The sequence below is a fragment of the Lolium perenne genome, chromosome 4, assembly GCF_019359855.2.
Source record: "Lolium perenne isolate Kyuss_39 chromosome 4, Kyuss_2.0, whole genome shotgun sequence".
Classification (NCBI taxonomy): Eukaryota; Viridiplantae; Streptophyta; class Magnoliopsida; order Poales; family Poaceae; genus Lolium; species Lolium perenne.
Genome location: NC_067247.2, coordinates 294,239,031 through 294,264,278, shown reverse-complemented (window position 1 = coordinate 294,264,278; position 25,248 = coordinate 294,239,031). Strand labels below are relative to the sequence as shown.

Genomic DNA, 25,248 nt, shown 5'->3' with positions numbered 1-25,248 from the left:
CCATAAACACACATTTAAGGGCTCGTGGATCTAATTTTCCAACAGCATTTCTATAATCATGTACAAAACAAACACACCCAAAAACCTTTAAAAGACACTCTGTAGGAGTTTTATGAGCTAAAACACGAAGGGGCATACGATTAATTAAATAAGTTGCAGTTTTAATTGCTTCACCCCACAGAAATTTCGGAACATTCATTGTAAACATCAAAGACCTTGCAACCTCAAGTAAGTGTCTATTTTTCCGCTCAGCCACACCATTTTGTTCTTGCGTGTTAACACATGTAGTTTGATGTTCTATACCATTTGAAGCAAGAAAATAATTAAAATCATGATTAAATATTCCGCGTAAGATTTTAACAGTGGCTTCATGCTGATTTTTAATAAGAGCACACAGATCTTTAAAACAAGACAAGACATCACTTGTATACTTTAGGAGATAAAGCCACGTGTAACGACTAAAGCAGTCTATAAAGGTTACGAACCATCTATGTCCAGAAACAGAAACAACCTCACAGGGTCCCCAAACATCAGAATGAATTACTTCAAATGGTCTCTTACTTCTCAGACCAACGCTTGGGTAGGAGCCCCTGGTATGCTTTGCTAGTTCACAAGCATCACATACTAGGACATCCTTAGGACACGACTTAAACAAAGAAGGATAGACACGTGACATAGCTGTAAAAGAAGGATGACCAAGCCTACGGTGATGTAACACTAACTCTTGACATGGTGATAAGAAGGATGTGAGAGCCACTTCGTCACTTCCATCGTCAAGGTAGTAGAGCCCATCATGCTCGGTCCCAGTCCCTAAGATTCTCCCCGTCTTTAGCTCCTGGAAAACACAACAAGTAGGATCAAACCAACCTCCACAATTAAGTGATTTTGCAATAGAGCTAAATGATAGGAGATTGACTGGGAATTTTGGAACATGTAAAACTGGAGATAATGACAATGAGTTTGTGCAACGGATGGATCCGCGTCCAACTATTGGTGCCATGGAACCATCTGCTACACGAACCTTGTCTTTACCCGAACAAGGTGTATACGAGAGAAATAGGTCTGAAGCCCCTATCATATGGTTTGTAGCTCCTGTATCAATAATCCAGGATTTTGACTTGGTGGTGGTGTTGGCTTGATAAGGTTTCATACCTTGGTGAGAGGTGGTAATGATCATGGGGTCAGCCTTAGAGGTGTCCTGGAAGGAAGATGAGCTTTCTGAGAGTTTAAGCTTGGATTTGAATTCCTCAAGATCTCGTACATCTACCACCGGTGGCTCCCGCAAGGTTGTAATATAGTTAGCTTGCCTTTTATTGACCCCTTGAACTCCCCCTGACCGAGGTTTCCCTTTATCCCACCAAGGTGGGTAGCCATGCAACTCAAAACAAACATCGTTTGTGTGTCAATTCCTCTTACAGTGGTCACAGAATGACTTGCTTTTGTCTTTGACAAAGGACTTGGCGGTGTGGCAATATTGCATAGATAATGCTGCACGATTATCTCCACATGTCAGATCATCTTCTTTAGGTTGAGATAAGCGAGTCTCTTCCTCAAGTACACTGGATATAATATCATCAAGGCTGGGCCATTCTGTTTGGGAGAAAATAAGTTGTCGACGAAGATTAAATTCCATGTTCAGTCCATCAAGAAAAAGTTTGGCCACAATCGGCTCAAACCATTTATGATGGATGGCTGTGACAGAAAATTGGTGCCCTGCTTTAAGTGAGTCAGTTCTTCCATGATGCGGTTCGCATGCATTTTGTTTGATTTCCCAGAAAATTGCTTCTCTAGGGATTTCCACACTTCAGACACACTTGACATTATTTCAACATGCTGCCGTACTGTTGGTTCCATGCTTCCTAGCAGCCATACCAATACTCTGTCATTGTTTTGCTTTGTATAAGCATCACTGGTTTTCTGCTTTTCTTCATCACAATTCAGCATGCACTCATAACCATGGGAACTTAATATTAGTTGAGCATGGCGTGCCCAGCTGACATAGTCACCAGGACCTGACAGTTTTACTGGATTTGGTTCGAGTGCATACTTGACAGTATCAGAAACAACTGATTTTGATTGTTGTTGTTCAAACAGTCTGCTGAGGAGTTCATACATTTTTTCCATGCTCGGATCCCCTGTCTTGTCCTTGGAGGAATCGCCCATTTTTTTTACTCAAAAAACAGACACGATCAACAATTATACTAGGGCTTGTGATGTAGCCCGACCTTCGGTCTTCGCCACATCATATGCATCGACGCCGACATGTCACGCAAAGGTGAATCTTCTCCTTTATGCGTGCGTACAATTACCTATGTGGAATGGTATGCTACTTCATCCTCCGTCATATGACCATGATAGGAATACATCGCCAAGTACGGAGGAAGTGGAGGATGCCATGGATGCTCGAGGACTCAAGGCCGAGGTCGTGGAAGCATGGAAGAAGCTCCAGGCGCAGCTACACCGGAGTCGCCGGCCTCGCCAACTCACAACGGAGTCTCCGGCCCATGATTGAACTAGAATTTGGCTCATGCCTCCACCATCCCTTTGGGATTAGGGAAACCCCCTCCTTAGATTATCATATCTGTTGTATCAAGGCACTCCTTATATGATTAGTCTCTCACACTTGTGATTCTACCACCGGTCTCTCACTCGTGTGATTCCACCGATCGTATACCGATCTTCCTCTCGGGGATTCTACCGCGTGTCTCTCCCTTGAGAGATTCTATCGGGATAGTGGTTCGGGCTATCGGGAGTAAACCGGAATTGTATCGGGTTGGTGTGTGTTTGCGTATGTTCATCGTGTTCATCGCCGTGTTCTTCGTGTTCTTCCTCTCCCCGCCTTTCCCTCGGTCAATTCGTGAGATCGGGCAACCCACGTGGCCTTAGGCCGCATCATATGGTATCAGAGCAAAGGTTGCCACGAATTTGACCACAAATCTATCCAATTTTCGCCCAAAAATTTCCCCAAAAAATTGCCCCAAAAAATAGCTCGAAAATTGATCTCCGGATTTGTTGCGTGTTTTGTGGTTTTGATCCACAGATCTGATGTTACTAGTGTTGATCTACAACTTCCCCAATTTTTATGCTCCAATTCTTCCAAAGTCGCGAGAAATCTGAGGATTTCTGGGCCAACTTTTCCGTGTGTTCTTGGCTGTTCATCGAGGAATTCTTCGTTCCCGAGCAGGTCGAACTCCTTCCCGCTCGCCCCGGCAACCAGGGCCCCGCTCGTCAGCATCCGCTCAGAGCCACGCCACACCGGCCGGTGATGACCCACAAGTATAGGGGGTGTATCGTAGTATCTTCGATAAGTAAGAATGTCGATCCCAACGAGGAGCAGAAGGTGTTGACAAGCAGTTTCGATGAAGGATTCACTGTAAATGCTCACAGACAAGTATTCAGGGGGTTTTGATGTAACAGATGAATAAAGTATGAGTAAGTAAAGTGCGAGAGTAACAATTGCAGCGAGTGGCTCAATCCTTTTTAGCACAAAGGACAAGCCGGTTTGTTTACTTATAATGACCAAACGTTCTCGAGGACACACGGGATTTTAGTCTAGTGCTTTCGCTACATACGGCTAATTAATCTTCATTGTTTTGATAAGTGTTGTGTGGGTGAACCAGTGCTAATGTACCGTCCTTCCTAGGACTAATACATACTTGTGATTATACCCCTTGCAAGCATCCGCAACTACAAGAAAGTAATTAAGATAAATCTAACCACAGCCTTAAACTCTGAGATCCTGCTATCCCTCCTGCATCGATATACCAACGGGGGTTTAGGTTTCTGTCACTCCGGCAACCCCGCAATTGGCAAACGAGTACAAGATGCATTCCCCTAGGCCCATAAAGGTGAAGTGTCGTGTAGTCGACGTTCACACGACACCACTAGAAGAATAACACCACAACTTAAATATCATAACATTGAATATTACTCAACCATACTTCACTACTAACATTTAGACTTCACCCATGTCCTCAAGAACTAAACGAACTACTCATGAGACATCATATGGAACATGATCAGAGGTGATATGATGATGAATAACAATCTGAACATAAACCTTGGTTCAACGGTTTCACTCAATAGCATCAATAACAAGTAGAAATCAATACCGGGAGAGTTTCCCCTATCAAACAATCAAGATCAAACCCAAATTGCTACAGCGATGACGATGTGCAGCGGTGGAGACGGCGGTGATGATGATGAAGATGATGATGATGGTGATGGAGATGATGTCCAACTTGATGGCGGTGACGATGGCGTCGATTTCCCCCTCCGGGAGGGAATTTCCCCGGCGGATCTCAGCCCGCCGGAGAGCTCTTTTCTCTCTGGTGTTTTCCGCCTCGCAGAGGCGGCTGTAACTCTTCGCGAGGTACCCTCTGGAGCTTAGGTTTTCGGGACGAAGGCGTTCGCGAAGAAAAGGAGGCGAGAGGGGGCTGTGGGCCCCCTCCTCACAGGGCGGCGCGGCCAGGCCTTGGGCCGCGCCGGCCTGTGGGGTGGGCCCACCTCGGGTCCCCTCGGCTCCCCCTTCTGGCTCCCTTCGTCATCTGGAAAAATAGGATTTTTGATATAATTTCCATCAACTGTTGATCTTCCGAAATATTGCATTCTGACGGCGCTTTTTCCAGCAGAATCCTGGCTCCGGTGCTCGATCCTCCAATAATCATGAAACATGCAAAATAGATGAAATAACATAAGTATTATGTCCAAATATGAAATATATCAATGAATAACAGGAAATTATGATATAAAATAGTGATGCAAATTGGACGTATCAACTCCCCCCAAGCTTAGACTTCGCTTGTCCCCAAGCGAAACTGAACTCGGTAAACAGGACCACATGTTTATGGAGTGAAGAGTCGATAAATAAAAAATGGACAAGAAGCATCATATTCATTCACACAAGACATTCTAGTAAACAACTTCCTCGTATAACTCAACTTGAAACAAGTATAAGGTAATCACAAATAAAGGTGCATAAGAAATCATAGTTGGTGATGGCAAACTTCGTTCTTGGTCAGAGAACAATTAACAGGTTATTCTTATCTATCGAGCAGCGCTCTCATGTTAAAGTTTATATGGCACAACTTGCATACTCAATCATAATAGTCTCCTCATGATCATTGATAACTTGCAAAGCTATATTCATTTAGATAAAACTTGTACTAAACAAGGAAGAATAAGAAAACATGATGAAGCAAATCACAATATAATGGTTTGATCACAACAACTCAAATGCTTGCTTGAGATGGAGGGAAATAGGTTTACTGACTCAACATAAAGTAAAAGACAGGCCCTTCGCAGAGGGAAGCAGGGATTAAATCATGTGCTAGAGCTTTTTCAGTTTTGAAATCATATAAAGAGAATAAAAGTAACATTTTGAGAGGTGTTTGTTGTTGTCAACGACTGGTAGCGGGTACTGATGCGTGTGGTTGGCACGTCCGTTGGGAACCCCAAGAGGAAGGTGTGATGCGCACAGCGGCAAGTTTCCCTCAGTAAGAAACCAAGGTTTAATCGGACCAGTAGGAGTCAAGAAGCACGTTGAAGGTTGATGGTGGCGGGATGTAGTGCGGCGCAACACCAGAGATTCCGGCACCAACGTGGAACCTGCACAACACAACCAAAATACTTTGCCCCAATGAAACAGTGAGGTTGTCAATCTCACCGGCTTGCTGTAACAAAGGATTAACCGTATTGTGTGGAAGATGATTGTTTGCAGAAAACAGTAAAACAAGTATTGCAGTAGATTGTATTTCAGTAAAGAGAATTGGACTGGGGTCCACAGTTCACTAGAGGTGTCTCTCCCATAAGATAAACAGCATGTTGGGTGAACAAATTACAGTTGGGCAATTGACAAATAAAGAGGGCATGACCATGCACATACATATCATGATGAGTATAGTGAGATTTAATTGGGCATTACGACAAAGTACATAGACCGCCATCCAACTGCATCTATGCCTAAAAAGTCCACCTTCAGGTTATCATCCGAACCCCTTCCAGTATTAAGTTGCAAAGCAACAGACAATTGCATTAAGTATGGTGCGTAATGTAATCAACAACTACATCCTTAGACATAGCATCAATGTTTTATCCCTAGTGGCAACAGCACAACACAACCTTAGAACTTTACATCCTTTGTCCCGGTGTCAATGCAGGCATGAACCCACTATCGAGCATAAATACTCCCTCTTGGAGTTACAAGCATCTACTTGGCCAGAGCATCTACTAGTAACGGAGAGCATGCAAGATCATAAACAACACGTAGATATAACTTTGATAATCAACATAACAAGTATTCTCTATTCATCGGATCCCAACAAATGCAACATATAGAATTACAGATAGATGATCTTGATCATGTTAGGTAGCTCACAAGATCCGACAATGATAGCACAATGGGGAGAAGACAACCATCTAGCTACTGCTATGGACCCATAGTCCAGGGGTAGACTACTCACACATCACACCGGAGGCGACCATGGCGGCGTAGAGTTCTCCAGAGATGAATCCCCTCTCCGGCAGGTGCCGGAGGCGATCTCCTGGATCCCCGAGATGGGATCGGCGTTGGCGGCGTCTCTGGAAGGTTTTCCGTATCGTGGCTCTCGGTGCGGGGGTTTCATCACGGAGGCTTTAAGTAGGCGGAAGGGCAAGTCAAGAGGCGGCACGGGGCCCAGACCATAGGCCGGCGCGGCCAGGGTGGGGCCGCGCCGCCCTAGGGTTTGGCCACCCCGTGGCCCCTCTTCGTTTCGTCTTCGGACTTGGAAGCTTCGTGGAAAAATAGGCCCTGGGCTTTGATGTCGTCCAATTCCGAGAAGATTTCATTACTAGGATTTCTGAACCCAAAAACAGCAGAACACACCAACTGGCACTTCGGCATCTTGTTAATAGGTTAGTTCCAGAAAATGCACGAATATGACATAAAGTGTGCATAAAACATGTAGATAACATCAATAATGTGGCATGGAACATAAGAAATTATCGATACGTCGGAGACGTATCAGCATCCCCAAGCTTAGTTCTGCTCGTCCCGAGCAGGTAAAACGATAACACCTATAAATTCTGGAGTGACATGCCATCATAACCTTGATCATACTATTTGTAAAGCATATGTAGTGAATGCAGCGATCAAAACAATGTATATGACATGAGTAAACAAGTGAATCATAAAGCAAAGACTTTTCATGAATAGCACTTCAAGACAAGCATCAATAAGTCTTGCATAAGAGTTAACTCATAAAGCAATAATTCAAAGTAAAGGCATTGAAGCAACACAAAAGAAGATTAAGTTTCAGCGGTTGCTTTCAACTTGTAACATGTATATCTCATGGATATTGTCAACATAGAGTAATATAATAAGTGCAATAAGCAAGTATGTAGGAATCAATGCACAGTTCACACAAGTGTTTGCTTCTTGAGGTGGAGAGAAATAGGTGAACTAACTCAACATTGAAAGTAAAAGAATGGTCCTCCATAGAGGAAAAGCATCGATTGCTATATTTGTGCTAGAGCTTTGATTTTGAAAACATGAAACAATTTTGTCAACGGTAGTAATAAAGCATATGCATCATGTAAATTATATCTTATAAGTTGCAAGCCTCATGCATAGTGTACTAATAGTGCCCGCACCTTGTCCTAATTAGCTTGGACTACCTGGATTATCACCGCAATACATATGCTTTAACCAAGTATCACAAAGGGGTACCTCTATGCCGCCTGTACAAAGGTCTAAGGAGAAAGCTCGCATTTGGATTTCTCGCTTTTGATTATTCTCAACTTAGACATCCATACCGGGACAACATAGACAACAGATAATGGACTCCTCTTTTAATGCTTTAAGCATTCAACAACAATTAATTCTTTTCTCATTAGAGATTTGAGGATGTTTGTCCAAAACTGAAACTTCCACCATGGATCATGGCTTTAGTTAGCGGCCCAATGTTCTTCTCTAACAATATGCATGCTCAAACCATTCAACTCAGTGTAGATCGCCCTTACTTCAGACAAGACGAACATGCATAGCAACTCACATGAAATTCAACAATGAATAGTTGATGGCGTCCCCAAGTGAACATGGTTATCGCACAACAAGCAACTTAATAAGAGATAAAGTGCATAATTACATATTCAATACCACAATAGTTTTTAAGCTATTTGTCCCATGAGCTATATATTGCAAAGGTGAATGATGGAATTTTAAAGGTAGCACTCAAGCAATTTACTTTGGAATGGCAGAAAATACCATGTAGTAGGTAGGTATGGTGGACACAAATGGCATAGTGGTTGGCTCAAGTATTTGGATGCATGAGAAGTATTCCCTCTCGATACAAGGTTTAGGCTAGCAAGGCTTATTTGAAACAAACACAAGGATGAACCGGTGCAGCAAAACTCACATAAAAGACATATTGTAAACATTATAAGACTCTACACCGTCTTCCTTGTTGTTCAAACTCAATACTAGAAATTATCTAGACCTTAGAGAAACCAAATATGCAAACCAAATTTTAGCATGCTCTATGTATTTCTTCATTAATGGGTGCAAAGCATATGATGCAAGAGCTTAATCATGAGCACAACAATTGCCAAGTATCACATTACCCAAGACATTAATAGCAATTACTACATGTATCATTTTCCAATTCCAACCATATAACAATTTAACGAAGGAGAAACTTCGCCATGAATACTATGAGTAGAAACCAAGGACATACTTGTCCATATGCTACAGCGGAGCGTGTCTCTCTCCCATAAAGTGAATGCTAGGATCCATTTTATTCAAACAAAACAAAAAACAAAAACAAACCGACGCTCCAAGAAAAAGCACATAAGATGTGATGGAATAAAAATATAGTTTCAGGGGAGGAACCTGATAATGTTGTCGATGAAGAAGGGGATGCCTTGGGCATCCCCAAGCTTAGACGCTTGAGTCTTCTTAATATATGCAGGGGTGAACCACCGGGGCATCCCCAAGCTTAGAGCTTTCACTCTCCTTGATCATGTTGCATCATACTCCTCTCTTGATCCTTGAAAACTTCCTCCACACCAAACTCGAAACAACTCATTAGAGGGTTAGTGCACAATATAAATTAACATATTCAGAGGTTACACAATCATTCTTAACACTTCTGGACATTGCATAATGCTACTGGACATTAGTGGATCAAAGAAATTCATCCAACATAGCAAAAGAGGCAATGCGAAATAAAAGGCAGAATCTGTCAAAACAGAACAGTTCATATTGACGAATTTTAAAATGGCACCAGACTTGCTCAAATGAAAATGCTCAAATTGAATGAAAGTTGCGTACATATCTGAGGATCATGCACGTAAATTGGCTTAATTTTCTGAGCTACCTACAGGGAGGTGGACCCAGATTCGTGACAGCAAAGAAATCTGGGACTGCGCAGTAATCCAAATCTAGTACTTACTTTTCTATCAACGGCTTTACTTGGCACAACAAAACACAAAACTAAGATAAGGAGAGGTTGCTACAGTAGTAAACAACTTCCAAGACACAAAATAAAAACAAAGTACTGTAGGTAAAAACATGGGTTGTCTCCCATAAGCGCTTTTCTTTAACGCCTTTCAGCTAGGCGCAGAAAGTGTGTATCAAGTATTATCAAGAGACGAAGTGTCAACATCATAATTTGTTCTCATAATAGAATCAAAAGGGTACTTCATTCTCTTTCTAGGGAAGTGTTCCATACCTTTGTTGAGAGGAAATTGATATTTTATATTACCTTCCTTCATATCAATAATAGCACCAACAGTTCGAAGAAAAGGTCTTCCCAATATAATGGGACAAGATGCATTGCATTCAATATCCAAGACAACAAAATCAATGGGAACAAGGTAATTTTTAACGGTAATGCGAACATTATCAACTTTACCCAAAGGTTTCTTTGTAGAATGATCAGCAAGATTAACATCCAAATAACAATTTTTCAGCGGTGGCAAGTCAAGCATATTATAAATTTTCTTAGGCATAACAGAAATACTTGCACCAAGATCACATAAAGCATTACAATCAAAATCTTTAACCTTTATCTTAATGATGGGCTCCCAACCATCCTCTAGCTTTTTAGGAATAGAGGTTTCGCGCTCTAGTTTCTCTTCTCTAGCTTTTATGAGAGCATTTGTAATATGATGTGTAAAAGCCAAATTTATAGCACTAGCATTAGGACTTTTAGCAAGTTTTTGCAAGAACTTTATAACTTCAGAGATGTGGCAATCATCAAAATTCAAACCATTATAATCTAAAGCAATGGGATCATCATCCCCAATGTTGGAAAAAATTTCAGCAGCTTTATCACAGGCAGTTTCAGCAGTTTTAGCAGTTTCAGGCAGTTTTTCGCGCTTTGCATTAGAAGTAGAAACATTGCTAACACCAATTCTTTTATTAGTATTAGTAGGAGGTGCAGCAACATGTGTAGCATTAGCATTATGAGTGGTGGTAATAGTCCAAACTTTAGCTACATTCTTCTCTTTAGCTAGTTTTTCATTTTCTTCTCTATCCCACCTAGCACACAGCTCAGCCATTAATCTTATATTCTCATTAATTCTAACTTGAATGGCATTTGCTGTAGTAACAATTTTATTATGATGATTCTCATTAGGCAAAACTTTTGATTTCAAAAGATCAACATCAGCAGCAAGACTATCGACTTTAGAAGCAAGTATATCAATTTTCCCAAGCTTTTCTTCAACAGATTTGTTAAAAGCAGTTTGTGTACTAATAAATTCTTTAAGCATGGCTTCAAGTCCAGGGGGTGAACTCCTATTATTGTTGTAATAATTCCCATAAGAATTACCATAGCCGTTGCCATTATTATAAGGATATGGCCTATAGTTATTACTAGAATTGTTCCGGTAAGCATTGTTGTTGAAATTATTATTTTTAATGAAGTTTACATCAACATGTTCTTCTTGTGCAACCAATGAAGCTAATGGAACATTATTAGGATCAATATTAGTCCTATCATTCACAAGCATAGACATAATAGCATCAATCTTATCACTCAAGGAAGAGGTTTCTTCGACAGAATTTACCTTCTTACCTTGTGGAGCTCTTTCCGTGTGCCATTCAGAGTAGTTGATCATCATATTATCAAGAAGCTTTGTTGCTTCACCAAGAGTGATGGACATAAAGGTACCTCCAGCAGCTGAATCCAATAAATTCCGTGAAGAAAAATTTAGTCCTGCATAGAAGGTTTGGATGATCATCCAAGTAGTCAGTCCATGGGTTGGGCAATTTTTAACCAAAGATTTCATTCTTTCCCAAGCTTGAGCAACATGTTCAGTATCTAATTGTTTAAAATTCATTATGCTACTCCTCAAAGATATAATTTTAGCAGGGGGATAATATCTACCAATAAAAGCATCCTTGCATTTAGTCCATGAATCAATACTATTCTTAGGCAGAGATAGCAACCAATCTTTAGCTCTTCCTCTTAATGAGAAAGGGAACAATTTTAGTTTAATAATATACCATCTACATCTTTATATTTTTGCATTTCACATAGTTCAACAAAATTATTAAGATGGGCAGCAGCATCATCAGAACTAACACCAGAAAATTGCTCTCGCATAACAAGATTCAGTAAAGCAGGTTTAATTTCAAAGAATTCTGCTGTAGTAGCAGGTGGAGCAATAGGTGTGCATAAGAAATCATTATTATTTGTGGTTGTGAAGTCACACAACTTAGTATTTTCAGCATTGGCCATTTTAGCAACAGTAAATAAAGCAAACTAGATAAAATAAATGCAAGTAAACTAATTTTTTTGTGTTTTTGATATAGCAAACAAGATAGCAAATAAAGTAAAACTAGCAACTAATGTTTTTGTATTTTGATTTAGTGCAGCAAACAAAGTAGTAAATAAAACTAAGCAAGACAAAAACAAAGTAAAGAGATTGAGAAGTGGAGACTCCCCTTGCAGCGTGTCTTGATCTCCCCGGCAACGGCGCCAGAAATTTGCTTGATGCGTGTGGTTGGCACATCCGTTGGGAACCCCAAGAGGAAGGTGTGATGCGCACAGCAGCAAGTTTTCCCTCAGAAAGAAACCAAGGTTTATCGAACCAGGAGGAGCCAAGAAGCACGTTGAAGGTTGATGGCGGCGGGATGTAGTGCGGCGCAACACCAGGGATTCCGGCGCCAACGTGGAACCTGCACAACACAACCAAAGTACTTTGCCCCAACGAAACAGTGAGGTTGTCAATCTCACCAGCTTGCTGTAACAAAGGATTAACTGTATTGTGTGGAAGATGATTCTTTGCAGAAAACAGTAAAACAAGTATTGCAGTAGATTGTATTTCAGTAAAGAGAATTGGACCGGGGTCCACAGTTCACTAGAGGTGTCTCTCCCATAAGATAAACAGCATGTTGGGTGAACAAATTACAGTTGGGCAATTGACAAATAAAGAGGGCATGACCATGCACATACATATCATGATGAGTATAGTGAGATTTAATTGGGCATTACGACAAAGTACATAGACCGCCATCCAACTGCATCTATGCCTAAAAAGTCCACCTTCAGGTTATCATCCGAACCCCTTCCAGTATTAAGTTGCAAAGCAACAGACAATTGCATTAAGTATGGTGCGTAATGTAATCAACAACTACATCCTTAGACATAGCATCAATGTTTTATCCCTAGTGGCAACAGCACAACACAACCTTAGAACTTTCTGTCACTGTCCCAGGTGTCAATGCAGGCATGAACTGATACGTCCAATTTGCATCACTATTTTATATCATAATTTGCTGTTATTCATTGATATATTTCATATTGGGACACAATACTTATGTTATTTCATCTATTTTGCATGTTTCATCATTATTGGAGGATCAAGCACCGGAGCCAGGATTCTGCTGGAAAAAGCACCGTCAGAACGCAATATTTCGGAAGATCAACTGTGGGAGGAAATTATACCAAAAATCCTATTTTTCAAGATGACGAAGGAAGCCAGAAGGAGGAGCCAGGAGGAGCCAGGGTGGGCCCACACCCTAGGGCGGCGCGGCCCAGGCCCTGGCCGCGCCGCCATGTGGTGTGGAGGGCCCACGGCCCCTTTCGCCTCCTTTTCTTCGCCAAACCCTTCGTCCCGAAGACCTAAGCCACAGAGGGTACCTCGCGAAGAGTTACAGCCGCCTCTGCGGGGCGGAGAAGACCAGAGAGAAAAGAGCTCTCCGGCGGGCAGGAATCCGCCGGGGAAATTCCCTCCGGGAGGGGGAAATCGACGCCATCGTCACCGTCATCGAGCTGGACATCATCGCCATCACCATCATCATCATCTCCACCATCATCACCGCCGTCATCACCGCTGGACACCGTCACCGCCGTAGCAATTTGGGTTTGATCTTGATTGTTTGATAGGGGAAACTCTCCCGGTATCGATCTCTACTTGTTGTTGATGCTATTGAGTGAAACCATTGAACCAAGTTTATGTTCAGATTGTTATTCATCATCATATCACCTCTGATCATGTTCCATATGATGTCTCGTGAGTAGTTCATTTAGTTCTTGAGGACATGGGTGAAGTCTAAATGTTAGTAGTGAACTATGGTTGAGTAATATTCAATGGTGTGATATTTAAGTTGTGGTGTTATTCTTCTAGTGGTGTCATGTGAACGTCGACTACATGACACTTCACCATTTATGGGCCTAGGGGAATGCATCTTGTACTCGTTTGCCAATTGCGGGGTTGCCGGAGTGACAGAAACCTAAACCCCCGTTGGTATATCGATGCAGGAGGGATCGCAGGATCTCAGAGTTTAAGGCTGTGGTTAGATTTATTCTTAATTACTTTCTTGTAGTTGCGGATGCTTGCAAGGGGTATAATCACAAGTATGTATTAGTCCTAGGAAGGGCGGTACATTAGCATAGGTTCACCCACACAACACTTATCATAACAATGAAGATTATTTAGCCGTATGTAGCGAAAGCACTAGACTAAAATCCCGTGTGTCCTCGAGAACGTTTGGTAATTATAAGTAAACAAACCGGCTTGTCCTTTGTGCTAAAAAGGATTGGGCCACTCGCTGCAATTATTATTCTCGCACTTTACATACTCGTACTTTATTCAACTGTTACATCAAACCCCCCTGAATACTTGTCTGTGAGCATTTACAGTGAATCCTTCATCGAAACTGCTTGTCAACACCTTCTGCTCCTCGTTGGGATCGACATTCTTACTTATCGAAGATACTACGATACACCCCCTATACTTGTGGGTCATCAAGACTATTTTCTGGCGCCGTTGCCGGGGAGTGAAGCGCTATTGGTAAGCGGAATTGGTAAGGAAAACCTTTACTGTTTGTGCTGATTTTATTTCTGCCTGCTGCTATAAGTCATTATGGAGAGATCTTCTCTTCAATTTCTATTTGGGAAATCTACTACTACTGCAATGGTAGTGGATGAAGCGCCAGGTGAGGAAGTAATACCATATAAAATACCTATGAAAATTATTGAACGTGTTATGGATAACCGCTATGAAGGGGATGGAACTGTCCACCCCGGTGATCATTTACTGTTTTTGCATGAATTATGTAGGTTATTCAAATGTGCAGGTATTGCTATGGATGAAGTGAGGAAGAAACTATTCTCTTTATCGCTGTCCGGTAAGGCGGCGCATTGGTATAAATTACTGGATAATGGGGATTCTCTTGAATGGAATGATATTGTGCCCCGGTTTTATTCTAAGTTCTATCCTCCAAGTGAAATTCATAAGGATCGGAATCGCATATATAATTTTTGGCCTCATGATGGAGAGAGTATTGCCTAAGCTTGGGGGAGATTGAAGTCTTTAATGCTCAAATGCCCCATTCATGAGCTTCCTGGTAATGTTATTATTGATAATTTCTATGCAAGACTTTCTTTTCAAGACAAGACCTTGCTGGATACTTCTTGTTCTGGATCATTTACACGCAACAAAGAAGAGTTTAAAAGGGACCTTCTTGATCGGATCCAAGAAAATCAAGGATGGGAGAAACGACAAGGATAGAGAATCAGGTATAATTTATGATTATAAATGCATTGAAGCTTTTATGGATACCGATAAATTTCGTAATATGAGTGCTACATATGGTCTTGATTCTCAAGTTGTCAGTAAATCTTTATAAAGCTTTTGCCTCTCATTATGAATTGCCTAAGAAGAATTTTGATAAGTATCATGAACCGTATAAAGATAAAATTGATTCATCTATTAATAAATGCGTTGTAGTTGAAACTGCTGATCATGTTATTCCTGAAGCTTATATTGAAAAAACTCCTTTCCCTGCTAAAATGAAATTGTACTCTGTTATAAATAGTGCGGTTCATAAAAGTGAAAAGAAACCTGTAGAACCTGAAGAACAAATAAAAGTTGAACCTGCTGTTGCAATTGTTAAAGATCTTGTGACTGAAAATGTGGAGGATGGTCATATTATTTTCTGTGAAGATGCTTCTCATATTGTTTCACATCCTAATAAACCCAAACAAGCTAGTGTTCCTATGCTATCTGTTAGAATTGGTGATCATTGCTATTATGGATTATGTGATATTGGTGCAAGTGTTAGTGCTATTCCGTATGAGCTTTACACGGAGATTATGCACGAAATTGATTCTTGTGAACTTGAAGATATTGATGTGGTTATTCAGCTGGCTAATAGAGAAACTATTTCTCCAATTGGTATTGTTCGAGATGTGGAAGTTTTATGCGGTAAGATTAAATATCCTGCTGACTTTTTGGTACTTTGTTCTGCTGCTAGTGATTATTGTCCTATTATCTTTGGTAGACCTTTTCTAAATACTTGTGGAGCTATTATAGATTGCAAGAAAGAGAAAATTTTGACTAAATTTGCTGGTGAATCTTATGAGTTTAACTTCTCTAAATTTACTAAAACTCCTTATAAAGCTGATTTGCCTAGTAATGATTTTAAAATGGAGCAATGTGCATCTATTGTTCTTGTTCCTAATAATCCTTTGCAGCAACATTTGGAGGATAGCGAGAGCGAAATTTTTAGGAAAGAAAGAGATGAGCTTGAGGAAATTTTTCTTCGCCAACCTATTCTCAAGCATGATTTACCGGTGGAAGATTTGGGTACAACACCGCCACCAAAGGAAGATCCTGTTTTTGATTTAAAGCCTTTACCTGATAATCTTAAATATGCTCATATTGATGATAAGAAAATATATCCTGTTATTATTAGTTCTAAGCTTTCAGAGATTGAGGAAGAAAGGTTATTGGAAATATTGAAGAAGCACTGAGGAGCTATCGGCTATACTCTTGATGATTTGAAAGGGATTTCTCCTTCTATTTGCCAACATGCTATTAATATGGAAGATGATGCAAAGCCTGTTGTTGAACCTCAGGGTCGTCTAATTCCAAAGATGAAGGAAGTGGTAAGGAATGAGGTATTACGACTTCTTGAAGCTGGTATTATATATCCTATTGCTGATAGTAGATGGGTTAGTCCTGTGCACTGCGTTCCCAAGAAAGGAGGTATGACTGTTGTGCCTAATGATAATGATGAGCTCATTCCTCAAAGAGTAGTTGTAGGGTATAGAATGTGCATTGATTTTCGAAAAGTTAACAAAGTTACTAAGAAAGATCATTACCCTTTACCATTTATTGATCAAATGCTAGAAAGATTATCTAAAAATACTCATTTTTGCTTTCTTGATGGTTATTCTGGGTTTTCACAAATTGCTGTTAAAGCTAAAGATCAAGAGAAAACCACTTTTACTTGTCCCTATGGAACTTATGCTTATAGACGCATGCCTTTTGGTTTATGTAATGCTCCTGCTACTTTTCAAAGATGCATGTCTGCTATTTTTCATGGTTTTTGTGAAAGTATTGTAGAGGTATTCATGGATGATTTTTCCGTCTATGGGAATTCTTTTGATAGTTGCTTGCGAAATCTTGATAAAGTTTTGCAGAGATGTGAAGAAACTAACCTTGTTCTTAATTGGGAGAAATGCCACTTTATGGTTAATGAAGGAATTGTATTGGGACATAAAATTTCTGAGAGAGGTATTGAAGTTGATAGAGCTAAAGTTGAAGCAATCGAGAAGATGCCCTATCCGAGGGATGTAAAAGGTATTCGTAGTGTTCTTGGTCATGCTGGGTTTTATAGGAGATTTATTAAAGATTTCTCCAAGATTTCAAAGCCTCTTACTAATCTTCTTCAAAAAGATGTACCATTTGTTTTTGATGATGATTGTAAGGAAGCTTTTGATACTCTTAAGAAAGCCTTAACAACTGCTCCTATAGTTGAACCCCCTGATTGGAACTTACCCTTTGAAATTAGGTGTGATGCTAGTGATTTTGCTGTAGGCGCTGTTCTTGGACAGCGAGTAGATAAAAAACTGAATGTTATTCATTATGCTAGTAAAACTCTTGATGCTGCTCAAAGAAATTATGCTACAACTGAAAAAGAATTATTAGCTGTAGTTTTTGCTTGTGATAAATTTAGATCTTATATTGTTGATTCAAAAGTTACTATTCATACTGATCATGCTGCAATTAGATACCTTATGACAAAGAAAGATGCTAAGCCGAGGCTTATTAGGTGGGTACTTCTTTTGCAAGAATTTGATTTACATATTGTAGATAGGAAAGGTGCTGATAATCCTGTTGCTGATAATTTGTCTAGATTGGAAAACATTACTTATGATCCTGTTCCTGTTAATGATAGTTTTCCAAATGAACAATTGGCTGTAATAAAGGTGAGCTCGCGAGACAGTCCTTGGTATGCTGATTATGCTAACTTTATTGTTTCCAAGTACTTGCCTCCAACCTTTTCAGCTCAGCAAAGGAGGAAATTCTTTTATGACTTGAGGCATTATTTCTGGGATGACCCACACTTATATAAAGAAGGAGTGGATGGTATTATGCGAAGATGTGTCCCTGAATATGAACAACAGGAGATATTGAGTAAATATCATGGTAGTGCTTATGGAGGACATCACGCCGGAGAAAGAACCGCGCAAAAGGTTCTACAATCAGGTTTTTATTGGCCAACTCTCTTCAAGGATGCGAGAAAGTTTATTTTATCTTGTGATGAATGCCAAAGGGTTGGTAATATCTCCAGACGCAATGAAATGCCTATGAATTATACTCTTGTTATTGAACCGTTTGATTGTTGGGGATTTGACTTCATGGGACCTTTTCCGTCATCGGAAGGTAACACTCATATACTTGTTGCTGTTGATTATGTTACTAAATGGGTGGAAGCTATACCTACAAAAAGTGCTGATGGTGAGACCTCTTTAAGAATGCTTTTAGATATTATTTTTCCTAGATTTGGAGTACCTAGATATATTATGACTGATGGAGGTTCTCATTTTATTCATGGAGGTTTTAGAAAAACTCTTGCTAAGTATGGTATTAATCATAGAATTGCTTCCGCTTATCATCCTCAAACTAGTGGTCAAGTAGAATTATCAAATAGAGAGATTAAATCTATCTTGCAAAAGACTGTTAATAAAACTAGAAAGAATTGGGCTAGTAAATTGAAGGATGCACTTTGGGCTTATAGAACTGCTTATAAAAATCCCATGGGAATGTCACCTTATAAAATGGTTTATGGGAAAGCTTGTCATTTACCTTTAGAACTAGAGCACAAAGTTTATTGGGCTGTTAGAGAATTAAATAAAGATCCTAAACTTGCCGGTGATAAGAGGTTGCTGCAATTGAGTTCTCTAGATGAATGGAGAAGTGAAGCTTATGAAAATGCTAAACTCTTTAAAGAGAAAGTTAAAAAATGGCATGATAGGAGGATTATCAAAAGAGAATTTAATATTGGGGATAAAGTCCTATTGTATCGGTCTCGTCTCAGATTCTTTGCAGGAAAATTACTCTCGAAATGGGAAGGACCATATGTTGTCGAGGAGGTGTATCGTTCAGGAGCAATCAAAATTAGCTCTCTCCAAGGCAATGCTACGCAAGTGGTGAATGGACAAAGACTCAAGCATTATATCTCAGGTGATTCCTATAATGTTGATGTTGATATTATTCAAGTGGAAACACCGGAAGCTTTCATCAAAGGACAAATTGACAGTCCGCCAGAACTCGACTTTGAATAGGTAACAGTACTGGTAATGAAAAGTACGCAATTTACTTTCCGAACTATATTTTTGCTGTTTTTGGAAAATATGAGAAATTACGAGTTCAAAACGGAGTGGAAAGGACGCACGAGGGGGTGCCACCATAGGGCGGCGCGGCTTTGACTGAGCCCGCGCCGGCCTATGGTTTGGCCGCCCCGTCGCCCCTTTCCGACTCTGGTTCGATCTGGTACTTTCCGTTTGTCGTGAAAATTTTTGCTATATAATCCCCCGGACCCCTGGAGGTCCGTATATCGTGTTTTCGACGTGTTTTGTTTCGAGCTGTTTCTGCCAGGATTTGCTTCGGATCTAGAGCCATCATGTCTTCGTCGGAAACTCCGAACGACAGCTCCAGCAAGGATGTTGGCAACTTGTACATGGAGGAACTGAGGATGCACCCCAAGGAGTTGCTGCTCGTTGAAGGAGAACTGCAGGTCAAGGATGTCCAGGGTCCTAAAGGAGAAGGAAGCCTGGAAGACAGGATGGAGAAGCTAGAACAAGAGGTTTTCAAGTACAAGAAGATGGCTGAGCGTGAGGTGGATATCTTCCACAAGATTGTGTCTGAACTCATTACTGAACATGAGAAGGAAACTGCAAAGCTTTGGAGCGACATCCTCTCACTTCACGACACCACCAACAAGCTCCAAGCACAACTCTATGATTTTCAGAATCAGAACTTTTGATGACGGGAGTTCATCACCACCATCGCCGCAGGAGTAATTCATCATCGGTATTGGCATCCCCTTGGTTTGTTCCAAGCTTGGGGGAGTGCCGCGGTATCACATTATCACTACCTTTTACTTTTATTGTCAAGTAGTGTCATATCATGAGTAGGGAAGTTATCATATAAGATGGGTTGCGTTTGGAAGTATCTCTCCTTTAGTTGGTTGTCTATGTATCCCTTGGTGTGAGTTATCGTTATGGAATATTAATGAGAAGTCTTATCATTTACATATTGCACATCTTATTTTAGTTTGCAATCTCTACTATATGATTCACCTTGTTGTTAGTATTGGTATCACTTTGGGGAGCATTGAATAAATCTATTTGGTTTTGGCAAACTTAGCATTGGTCAATAGCAACAACACTTTGAGGTTTAAATAGAAAAGAGAAATACATGTAGATGTTTCATTGTCTTTCTTGTTAGCTCATAGCTTATTATTCTGAAGTTAAAATTGTTTGTGCCTACAAGGAAGATGCATGATTGTCTCTATCATATGTATGTTTGTTTGTTTCCCTCGACTCTTATGCTTGCTAATTAACCTTGCTAGCCAAAGACCTGTACTGAGAGGGAATACCTCTCGTGCATCCAAACCTTAACCCAAACCTATGCCATTTGTGTCCACCATACCTACCTACTACATGGTATTTTCTGCCATTCCAAGTAAATACTTCATGTGCTACCTTTAAACAATTCAAAACTTAGTATCTCTTATTTGTGTCAATGTTTCATAGCTCATGAGGAAGTATGTGGTGTTTTATCTTTCAATCTTGTTGGGCAACTTCTACCAATGGACTAGTGGCTTCATCCGCTTATCCAATAATTTTGCAAAAAGAGCTGGCAATGGGATTCCCAGTCCCAAATTAATTAGACTAAATAGACACTCCTCCATGGTATGTGATTGATGGACGGCACCCGAAGGATTCGGTTAGCCATGGCTTGTGTAAGCAAAGGTTGGGGGGAGTGTCATCATCATCATAAAGCTAAAATAAAAAGGCACTCCTTCATGGTATGAGATTGTTGGCAGGCACCCGAGGATTCGGTTAGCCATGGTTTGTGAAAGAAAGGTTGGAAGGAGTGCCACGCAAAATGAAAATAATATGGGAGCCGCTCTTAGGAGGTTGTCTGGCAAGGGGGTTAGAGTACCCGCTACCAGTCGTTGACAACAACAAACACCTCTCAAAATGTTACTTTTATTCTCTTTATATGATTGCAAAATTGAAAAAGCTCTAGCACATGATTTAATCCCTGCTTCCCTCTGCGAAGGGCCTGTCTTTTACTTTATGTTGAGTCAGTAAACCTATTTCCCTCCATCTCAAGCAAGCATTTGAGTAGTTGTGATCAAACCATTATATTGTGATTTGCTACATCATGTCTTTTATTCTTCTTTGTTTAGTACAAGTTTTATCTGAATGAATATAGCTTTGCAAGTTATCAATGATCATGAGAAAACCATTATGATTGAGTATGCAAGTTGTGCCTTATAAACTTTAACATGAGAGCGCTGCTCAATGAGATGAATATAATCTGTTAATTGTTCTCTGACCAAGAACGAAGTTTGCCATCACCAATCATGATTTCTCATGCACCTTTACTTGTGATTACCTTATACCTGTTTCAATATGAGTTATAAGAGGTTGTTTACTATAATGTCCTGTGTGAATGAATATGATGCTTCTTGTCCGTATTTTATTTATCGACTCTTCACTCCATAAACATGTGGTCATGTCTATCGAGTTCAGTTTCGCTTGGGGACAAGCGAAGTCTAAGCTTGGGGGGAGTTGATACGTCCAATTTGCATCACTATTTTATATCATAATTTGCTGTTATTCATTGATATATTTCATATTGGGACACAATACTTATGTTATTTCATCTATTTTGCATGTTTCATCATTATTGGAGGATCAAGCACCGGAGCCAGGATTCTGCTGGAAAAAGCACCGTCAGAACGCAATATTTTGGAAGATCAACTGTGGGAGGAAATTATACCAAAAATCCTATTTTTCAAGATGACGAAGGAAGCCAGAAGGAGGAGCCAGGAGGAGCCAGGGTGGGCCCACACCCTAGGGTGGCGCGGCCCAGGCCCTGGCCGCGCCGCCATGTGGTGTGGAGGGCCCACGGCCCCTTTCGCCTCCTTTTCTTCGCCAAACCCTTCGTCCCGAAGACCTAAGCCACAGAGGGTACCTCGCGAAGAGTTACAGCCGCCTCTGCGGGGCGGAGAAGACCAGAGAGAAAAGAGCTCTCCGGCGGGCAGGAATCCGCCGGGGAAATTCCCTCCGGGAGGGGGAAATCGACGCCATCGTCACCGTCATCGAGCTGGACATCATCGCCATCACCATCATCATCATCTCCACCATCATCACCGCCGTCATCACCGCTGGACACCGTCACCGCCGTAGCAATTTGGGTTTGATCTTGATTGTTTGATAGGGGAAACTCTCCCGGTATCGATCTCTACTTGTTGTTGATGCTATTGAGTGAAACCATTGAACCAAGTTTATGTTCAGATTGTTATTCATCATCATATCACCTCTGATCATGTTCCATATGATGTCTCGTGAGTAGTTCGTTTAGTTCTTGAGGACATGGGTGAAGTCTAAATGTTAGTAGTGAACTATGGTTGAGTAATATTCAATGGTGTGATATTTAAGTTGTGGTGTTATTCTTCTAGTGGTGTCATGTGAACGTCGACTACATGACACTTCACCATTTATGGGCCTAGGGGAATGCATCTTGTACTCGTTTGCCAATTGCGGGGTTGCCGGAGTGACAGAAACCTAAACCCCCGTTGGTATATCGATGCAGGAGGGATCGCAGGATCTCAGAGTTTAAGGCTGTGGTTAGATTTATTCTTAATTACTTTCTTGTAGTTGCGGATGCTTGCAAGGGGTATAATCACAAGTATGTATTAGTCCTAGGAAGGGCGGTACATTAGCATAGGTTCACCCACACAACACTTATCATAACAATGAAGATTATTTAGCCGTATGTAGCGAAAGCACTAGACTAAAATCCCGTGTGTCCTCGAGAACGTTTGGTAATTATAAGTAAACAAACCGGCTTGTCCTTTGTGCTAAAAAGGATTGGGCCACTCGCTGCAATTATTATTCTCGCACTTTACATACTCGTACTTTATTCAACTGTTACATCAAACCCCCCTGAATACTTGTCTGTGAGCATTTACAGTGAATCCTTCATCGAAACTGCTTGTCAACACCTTCTGCTCCTCGTTGGGATCGACATTCTTACTTATCGAAGATACTACGATACACCCCCTATACTTGTGGGTCATCATGAACCCACTATCGAGCATAAATACTCCCTCTTGGAGTTACAAGCATCTACTTGGCCAGAGCATCTACTAGTAACGGAGAGCATGCAAGATCATAAACAACACGTAGATATAACTTTGATAATCAACATAACAAGTATTCTCTATTCATCGGATCCCAACAAACGCAACATATAGAATTACAGATAGATGATCTTGATCATGTTAGGCAGCTCACAAGATCCGACAATGATAGCACAATGGGGAGAAGACAACCATCTAGCTACTGCTATGGACCCATAGTCCAGGGGTAGACTACTCACACATCACACCGGAGGCGACCATGGCGGCGTAGAGTCCTCCGGGAGATGAATCCCCTCTCCGGCAGGGTGCCGGAGGCGATCTCCTGGATCCCCCGAGATGGGATCGGCGTTGGCGGCGTCTCTGGAAGGTTTTCTGTATCGTGGCTCTCGGTACTGGGGGTTTCGTCACGGAGGCTTTAAGTAGGCGGAAGGGCAAGTCAAGAGGCGGCACGGGGGGCCCAGACCATAGGCCGGCGCGGCCAGTGGTAGGGCCGCGCCGCCCTAGGGTTTGGCCACCCCGTGGCCCCTCTTCGTTTCGTCTTCGGACTTCTGGAAGCTTCGTGGAAAAATAGGCCCCTGGGCTTTGATTTCGTCCAATTCCGAGAATATTTCCTTACTAGGATTTCTGAAACCAAAAATAGCAGAAAATAGCAACTGGCACTTCGGCATCTTGTTAATAGGTTAGTTCCAGAAAATGCACGAATATGACATAAAGTGTGCATAAAACATGTAGATAACATCAATAATGTGGCATGGAACATAAGAAATTATCGATACGTCGGAGACGTATCAGGTACTCTAACCCCCTTGCCAGACAAACCTTCAAAGAGCGGCTCCCATTTTATTTTTATTTTGTGTGGCACTCCTTCCAACCTTTCTTTCACAAACCATGGCTAACCGAATCCTCGGGTGCCTGCCAACAGTCTCATACCATGAAGGAGTGCCTTTTTTATTTTAGTTTTATTATGATGACACTCCCCCCAACCTTTGCTTACACAAGCCATGGCTAACCGAATCCTTCGGGTGCCGTCCATCAATCACATACCATGGAGGAGTGTCTATTTAGGTTAATTAATTTGGGACTGGGAATCCCATTGCCAGCTCTTTTTGCAAAATTATTGGATAAGCGGATGAAGCCACTAGTCCATTGGTGAAAGTTGCCCAACAAGATTGAAAGATAAAACACCACGTACTTCCTCATGAGCTATAAAACATTGACACAAATAAGAGATAGTAAATTTTGAATTGTTTAAAGGTAGCACACGAAGTATTTACTTGGAATGGCAAGAAATACCATGCAGTAGGTAGTTATGGTGGACACAAATGACATAGGTTTGGGTTAAGGTTTGGATGCACGAGAAGTATTCCCTCTCAGTACAGGTCTTTGGCTAGCAAGGTTAATTAGTAAGCATAAGAGTTGAAGGAAACAAACAAATATACATGTGATAGAAATAATCATGCATCTTCCTTGTAAGCACAAACAATTTTAACTTCAGAATAATAAGCTATGAGCTAACAAGAAAGAAAGATAATGAAACAACTATATGTATTTCTCTTTTCTAATTAAACCTCAAAGTGTTGTTGCTATTGACCAATGCTAAGTTTGCCAAAACCAAATAGATTTATTCAATGCTCCCAAAGTGATACCAATACTAAAATCAAGATCGATCATATAATAGAGATTGCAAACTAAAATAAGGTGTGCAATATGTAAATGATAAGACTTCTCATTAATATTCCATAACGATAACTCACACCAAGGGATACATAGACAACCAACTAAAGGAGACATACTTCCACACTGCAACCCATCTTATATGATAACTTCCCTACTCATGATATGACACTACTTGACAGTAAAAGTAAAAAGGTAGTGATGATGTGATACCGTGGCACTCCCCCAAGCTTGGAACAAACCAAGGGGATGCCAATACCGATGATGAATTACTCCTTCGGCGATGGTGATGATGAATTCCCGTCATCAGACTTCCAAGGAAGAGGCTCTCCATCAACAAACGACATCTTGGTCTCGGGAATCCTGAAACTAGCAGCATGTCTTATGTGTTTAAACCTGTTTTCATACTCACA

General features: G+C 40.9%; 1 long non-coding RNA gene across 1 annotated transcript; it reads right to left on the bottom strand.

Moving 5' to 3' along the window:
• Nucleotides 1–400: 400 nt before the first annotated feature.
• LOC127295808 (uncharacterized) lies at nt 401–1,688 on the bottom strand. Its single transcript, XR_007848103.1, has 2 exons — nt 1,153–1,688; nt 401–835 (listed from the first exon to the last, which is right to left on the bottom strand). It is a non-coding gene; the product is annotated as an uncharacterized lncRNA (long non-coding RNA).
• Nucleotides 1,689–25,248: the final 23,560 nt, after the last annotated feature.